Below are 8,308 nucleotides of genomic sequence, written 5' to 3' on the forward strand. Positions count from 1 at the left end.
TGCACGGTCCTGTATATTTTACTATTTATAACGCATATGCAAACACAAAGGCATTAAGTTCAAGTACACTTGTAGATAATACCTTTAGCTGGGGGAACCTTTCATCCAAATTAACTAGATTACTACTTAGATCTGTTGTTCTGCACGATGAATAAAAATACCTAAGGAGTTTATAAGGCTTTTTTGCTAGATAGAAGTCTGATAATATGCATGGTGTGTTTGCTGCAGCAACCAATTTTCACAGGGAGTAGTTTTCCAGATTCACTTTCCTCCTTTTGCTATAGAAGATTTGGTATCGCAGCTCAATAATCTCAAGTACATTGCTGTTAGGACAGTATAATTGACAAGCAAACTCTTGAACAATACTAAATATTTCACTGGAAAGGGTCCATACTTTGCCTGGTAAGGCAAATGCTTCAAGGATTCTGTATCTCTGATTTCAGTGCTCTCAATTTCTCATGTCCAGCAAACAAGCTCACTGCATCATATCAAGTTCATGAATGAAGACTAAATATCACCAATGCGTTAGCTTATTTTTGTAATGCCTCATAGGTGATTTTTAACCCCATTTCAAAAAGATCCTACTGTAGATTCTCTTAACTCATCTCTAGACATATAATGAAGACATCATTTTCTGTAGCATATTTGGTATGTAACATGAAACGTATGTGTACCTTTTTTTCCAAACATCAATGCATCAAACTCTTTCCAACCTCTTTGGGTGAGTTAAATATGTCATCATTTTGTTATTTTGTTTCTTATTTCATGTTCTTTCAAACTCTGCCAAAAGTGCTGTTAGTTTATTTTTGCTCTCGGTATATGCTAGTAACCTTTTTTTCAAATATTTCTATTACGTGCTCACACCATTTTGCTCTAAGTGACACCTTTGTTGGAACAACAATGAATATACTTAGCAGATTTAATAGAATGGTCTCGTTATTAGTTAGATAACACATCGATTCTGTTGCTTCCCTAGTCAGTATGAGGCATCTGAGTGAACGTGTGATCAGAAAGTTAATGAATGTGTAATTTCTTAATGAGCCCCATTGTGTCAATTAGCATAGCAGATAGTTGTGAGACTCCATGGGCTGGTAAAACCTTAGATTTCAGGTGTTTTGATTGAACGTTTTTGTTTGTTTTCTTTATTGTATCATTGGCATTTGCTAACACACAGTATAAAGGGTTAAGAGAATTTCAAAGGGTACCGTGCACCTTTAGTTTCCTGTTTTAGGCGATTAATACCATGTTCCCAAACAATTCTCTGTCAGCTTTCAATACAGTTTCTCTGTTGTTTCTTTTGACACCTGTATTTTTCATGTTACTGAATGTTTTCACGTTGATTCTCTTAAATGTTTCATGGAAGTTTTTATTTTTCTATAGTCATTGCTTCTGAAATTTAATGTATGCTTCATCTTATTGATGTGCTGTTAGTAAATTCACTGAAATTTTAGGCAGTGCAACTGCCCCTGTAGAAATTCTCACTAGGTCTAATGGGTATTTACCAGAAGTATTTATCCAGTTGTCTTCCAAAAATTAACAAGTGCAATGATGTCGGACTAATCTCAGTTTATATAGATTTTCTTAAAATCTAGCTGGCAAATATGACGACTTTAGACAGATATCTGCTGTCGAAGTTGTCTATGTAGCAGCTTGTTGTTTGGATGTAAGGTAATATTGAGATGCTATACCAAGTTTGAGAATGTCCTTCCAGTAGTTTGGGTATCTTTGCTAATTGTTTTTTCTGTGGTCTAGTCGACAGCAATTCAAGCAAATGAATTTCCACTTCTCATTTGAATAGAGAATCATCCCTGCTGAAAGTGATAATAAAGATCTAGATTGTTTTCCTTCAACCATGACATTTGACCACAGTAACATGAAAGATACCCCATGTAGTTAGTTGTATCCATCATAAAGCACCAATGAATCTGCTCCCAAATGAATGAAAAGGGAAGTTACCAGTCACCATCTCTATCAGCCTTAAAAAGTACCAGGAGAATTTCAACCATATCAAAATACGTCATCAAGAATCTCTTGCAGGATTTACTGGCCAGAGAAGTATGGTTTGGAAATCGCCGATCTTCAGTACTAAGCTTTCAAACTTATCTGGGTATCTAAGCATCTCGTGTCACTTTTGCAAACAATGTCTGATCTAGAACTATAGCAATGAAGTTGAGGTAAAGTGATGACTGAATAAAAATGGACTATTGCAATATTTATTGAACAGTTGTCATGTCCTTTGTCACTGTTTTGTGGTTTTGTATTTGAATATTAAATTCTGTCTGTGAACTTATTGTTTTGTCAGCTGAATTGTACACAGGCCATAACCCATAGGATATTTTGTTGACATGCATTCGGTGCTGCAGATTTGAATGTTTCAACAAGATTAGATAGCACCATCGATGGTTGGTTCATTTTTTTCTCCAACTGCATAGAGTGAAAGATGGAGGTCTAATGGTTTGGTTTTATGAGCTTTGCCCTTATTAGCTTCTGTATTCACTTTTGGTGCAGCTCAAGTTGAGGAGGTTCATTGGAAAATTATCCCATTGACAAAATGTGATGTACCTGTCCCACCTAAAACTTTATCTTGCCTGTCAGTGTTTTCAAATAGGAGTACTGTAGGGATGGATGGATGTATACTTATGAGAAGGGAGAACATGATTACCTTCAATGATTTGAAGTTTTCAATGCAGAGTGCAGTGTATATTTCTTCCAAGTCGAAGTATAAGCAACTATGGCCAAGTCTATTCGTACTTTTGATCAGTTAAACATGGCCAGAAAAGTAAAATATTCTTTGGTATAAATATTTCACCAATTGTCACAGCACTTATGATGTCTTGGGTAAAAGTGTGTATGAGACAATTAGTACAGGCAAGTGGTTTTTGCAGACCATTAAGTAAGGAATTCAAGAACTGCAACAAACAATCAAGCAAGGAGAGGTAGATTTAATTCAAATTTACAGGATGTGGAAGCCAAGACCGCTTATAATTCCTTGTTTGATTTGGTCACATGGGTATATAGGCACTAGTTTGACTCGGTTACATGGGTGTACAGTCACTGATGTGATTTGGGATTTAAGTCTTTACTGTTCATCATAGATGTCGAATTTGCTTTCAAAATGATATAATTAGTAAAGACAGTTTCATGGCTTAAAATGTTTGGTCTAATAAACTCGACATCCAACTTGAATAAATATAAAGAATCTCCAATTTACATTTCTAGACTTGGACAAACTTATTGATGTTGGTGCTCACCAGATAAAATTAACAACGAATTAGACAAAATAAAACAATACTTCACGAACATCAACAAGTTTCCTCCACAAACTGTAGAAAACATTATGCGTACACACCTAGATAAAAAGCAAAATCAACTAACAAAAGTAAATATACCCCACGTCCTAATCTGGATGACATCAAAGCACTAATTGCTTCCTACCATCCTGTATGTCTTTACTTACAGGAAGTATTTCTGAAACCTGCAAATACAGTCACTTTTCGGCAGTTTTCTTTATACAGAAATAGCAGGCTTGTGATGGATGAGTACATGGAGGGGTGGCACTGTTGGTTGATCAGCATGTGCCCACCCTGTTTTTGCCACTTGACACACCCTTGAAGGTTGTAGCTCCCCGTAATTCCTTTGGTTGTACCATCATTGTTTGTTCTCTCTACCTTTCACCTGAAGAGACCTATGATCAATCAGACCTTGATGATCTCATTGAACAGTTGCTATCTTCCTTTTTAATCCTGGGAGACTTTAATGGACATAATCTCCTCTGGGGAGGTGCTGATATTGATGGGAGGTGTTGCTCCATAGAGCATATGCTCTCGGATCTCAAGCTTTCTCTTTTCATTACTGGTTCTTCAACTTATTTTCATGAACCTAGTCAGTCCTTTATTCTATTTAACTCTCAGTTTCTTCCCATTGCTTATTCTCCCACTTTTCAAGGAGGGTTGACAGTAACCCACGAGGCAGTGATCATTTTCCTATAATATTGAGAGAGACTGGCCGTGGTCGATGTCACCCGATCCGCGTGCTCTGATAGAAACTCGATCAAGCCAACTGGCCCTCTTTCACTACTCTTGCAGAACTTGATCCTGCCATCGTCTGCAAGCCATCAATAGACGACTGTGTATTGATACAGTCACTAACTGTATTATACAAGCAGCTGCTCAGTGTATTCCTAAAACGTCAACACTTTTTCACCAGTATCCTCGTCTGTGGTGGAATCCTGCCTGCCACATGACATGGAATGCGTAAAAGTGGGCTTGGGAAACTTTTCGTAGGTATTCCTTACTCTCGAAGTGCATTGCTTTCCAGCAGGCCCATGCACATACTTGGCAGGTAAGACATCAAAGGCAGAAGGAATCTTTGATTAAGTTCACAACCAACATATATTCTACCACCAGTTCTAAAGTCATATGGACAAGATTTGAAAGGTCAGTGGGCAATATAATTCTGTCCCCCTCTCAATCTTGCTCTCTCATTGCCTGGAAGTGCCTGATACCTGAAGCATCGCCGATATTTTAAGTGAAAACTTTTGCTGGGTATCTAGCACTTCTGCTTCATTCTCCACCTTCTTAAACAGCAAGATTTTGGCAGAACAATCACCTCTTTCTCTTTGAGCTGGTTGTCTCTGTGACTATAATCATCCCTTCACACTGGTGGAACTCAAACTGGCCCTTCATTGTTCTGGCAGTACATTGGTTGGACCTAATGATGTACACTACAAGATGCTGTGCCATCCATCTCCTGCTCCTCTTGCTATCCTTCTGATTGTTTTAACTGGATCTGGCAGGAGAATGTTTTTCCTGATGCCTGGCACCATATTGTTGTTCTACACTTTTCTAAGCCACGGAAGGATCCCAACATTCCTTCAAACTACTGTCCAATTGCTTTGACGAGCTGTCTCTGTAATATTTTAGAGAGGATGGTTAATACTCATCTTGTTTGGTTCCTCGAGTCAAACAACCTCCTCTTGCTCACCCAGTGTGGATTCCAATGAGGGCACTCCACCATGGACCACCTGAATCGACTGGAAACGTCAATTAGAGGAGCCTTTCTCAAATGACAATATCTTGTATAATTATTCTTTGACACTGAGTAGGCTTATGATACTACATGAAGGTATGGCATTTTGCGAGACCTTCACGTATATGGGTTACGTGGCTATTTGCCCGTTTTTATTAAAAAAGTTTTCATGGCAGATGATTCCAAGTTCATGCAGGTTCAACACTTTCCCGTTCTTTCCTACAGGAACTTGGAATCTCTCAGGGTTGTGTTATTAGTGTCACACGTTTCACTATAATGATTAATGCGATCACTGAACAACTCCCTCTTACTGTTGCAAGCAGGCTCTATGTCTACAACTTCCACATCTCGTCAGTCATCGAACATGAGGTTTATTGATAGGTAACTCTAGACTGCTCTCAATCATTTACTGAAGTGGACCACAATAAATGGTTTTAAATTTTCTCTCTCTGATTTGCATGCACTTTTGCTGTCAATGGGGTGTTCACCCCAATCCTGAACTCCATGTCGGTGAAGTTGTGCATCACGTGATCCCTGAGACAAAGTTCTTGGGTTTATCTTTGACTGTAAGCGGACCTTTACACCACACACAAGCAGCTATGAGTTAAATGTACAAGAGTGCTGAACATCCTATGTTGTACCACTTGGGGAGCAGATCGATGTTCCATGCTAAAGATATATCGTGCTCTTATTCGATCAAAATTATATTATGGGTCACTGGTCTATTGCTTGTTATTACTTTACTTTCTGAAAACGGGCATTACGTCAAATAACTCGAAAGACCAACTTCAAGTGACTAACGCTGATGTTTGAACTTACCCATTAGTCATTCTGGCGAGTTATGATAATTAAAATTATGCTACAGAAAGTCCTTTATAACTTTTATTACTGTAGTTTCTCTCTTACTGCTGTAAACTAGATATAAAAATTGAACTTAACGCTATTTATGTTTTTAATCTAAAAATTAAACTTTTGTTTTACTTTAATTTTTTACGAATTTTAATAATTTTACTTTAACTTTTTACTGGATGTTTGGCGCAGGTAGCCTAGTTGTTTTGCGTCATGAAACGCCAAACTAACCAACCAACCTACTCTTAGCATACCATATTAATCTGGTTCCTACTTCTCACACTATATCGTTCCTCCATTTTACTTTCCCATAGATCATTTCCTTGTCCTTGGCTTCTATTCCATTGTTCTTAATGTCCATCTATTATCGAAATACATTGCTAAATGCCCACCTCATTCCCATTTAGTTCTTAGAATGAACATTACTGCATCTATTGCATTTGTTGTTTTTATTCTGTCATTTCTCCCCTTCTGTATTGTAGTGCTGTATAATTTTTTCTTTCCATTGCCATTTGTGTGGTTTCTATCTTTTTATTTCTTTAGTTAGTGTTCATGTTTGGCTGCCATATGTTAACCCTTAAAAGGCGGACATCATCATTTGATGCTGCTACCTACAGCATTCCCGCTGTTTAAGGGTTAAGATTGGCAGTACACCTTAAACCTTTATCTTTAAAGTAATGGGGATATCTTGATCATCTAAAACTTTTATACATCAAAAATATCATCACATTGCCTTTAATTTTACCATTGTTTCTTCCCTTGTCATGCTTTCCATTTTTATTGTTTTTTTCCTAATTATTTGTCTCTATACATACTAAGTTACTTCTCTTGGATGATATCATCAAGTATATTAGATGAGGGTCAGAAATAAGTTCTTTAAGGACCAATAATAAAGTGGATTTTTGTTACAAGTCTGATGGAATTGTCCACTTGGTGATGGGATATTTCATTGTATCAATTCAGTTAAAAGACACAATTAAAAAAATGCATTTGTTTAACTTCTTGAAGAATTGGATAAAAAAAACATTAAAATTGTGTATATAGTTCAGTGTTTCCGACTCAAAAATTACGTTACTTTGGGGAATTGTACTGACTCCAGAAGAGGAAAGGTGGCAGTAATTCAGAATCTACAAGAAGTTTGCTGCACAAACTCCTTATAAGTATGCTATTTCTGATCTAGTCTAACAGAGTTTCACTTAAAATCCAATAATATATAAAGAGAGAAGAGTGAATAACATTAACTGTACAAAAGTCTGCAGACTTACTGCTGTGCAAAAGAAATGTTAGACATTAAAATGATTGAACTGGAATTTCTTAAAGATATCTTAAAAGAGTTGTTAATACAGTGATAAAGATTTTGATTGCGATAATTTAATTTAGGTGATAAAAAACGTTGTGTCTATGTTACTGAACATAATAGAAGAACTTATTAATGAACTTGTAAATCTTTAAAACGAATAATTCAATTATTTAGTCTGTTTTTCAAAAAAATATTAAGTTTTGATATAGACAAACCATTTGACAGTATATAAATAAATAAGTTATTTTATTTATATACCGTTATGACTGCATCAGTTCTTTATTCCACTCGTAAGTTTGCTCGAATTGTTTGCTTGGGTGCTTCTCTCGCAAAAGCGCTATCTGAAACCCAAATAAATTTCTTGTTAACGAGTGTAACGCCGAATGACTGATCCAATGGGCTGCACAAACATCCGTTACCAACTTAATGTAGAGTGCACAAACAGCAAATATCACGTTCAAGTAACTATATACATGATACAGCAACATATATTTTATTGTGAAACTTGTGCATAATTCAAGAGGTAATTCATGAAATATAGTTCAAAATAATAACATAATTTGTATAAAGTAAACGTATCTACGGGTCACAACTAATCTTAGATACATATTGTAAAGATTATTTTTGATCTAGCTGTCCACTTGCAAACCAACACGATTTTTAACGAATTGACAGTCGTCTTTACATATGGCTGTCGAAACGTTATTTAGCTATGGAACAAAAAAGTCCATCAGTTTTTTTTTTTTCATGCACTAAAAACATAGGGCTAACTAAAAACCACAGCGGCGTTTATTCCCTCTGCTTAATAGTTAAGTATCGTTTGACGTATGCAGTTTGGTATCTGCAGTAGATAGCATATTGTGTAACATTGCGCTTAAATACAATTATTTTCACCTATAGGCATAATGCATCTCTTCGTCATATGTATCCAGCAAAATAATAAAAACGGGTGTGTTTACATAACGATCTTACACAGTTTATCTGAGGTATAAGTACAGTAGGTTTTCCTATGACATACATGTTTCATATTTAAGTAGTTACGTTATGTCCTGTAACACACGTGATTCGTCATAGTTCTCGACTTCTCCTTCTTTGTGATTCACAAGATCGTTGTGTGTCTTACACGTCCTC

This window comes from Tachypleus tridentatus, chromosome 8 (genome assembly GCF_004210375.1).
Source record: "Tachypleus tridentatus isolate NWPU-2018 chromosome 8, ASM421037v1, whole genome shotgun sequence".
Lineage (NCBI taxonomy): Eukaryota > Metazoa > Arthropoda > Merostomata > Xiphosura > Limulidae > Tachypleus > Tachypleus tridentatus.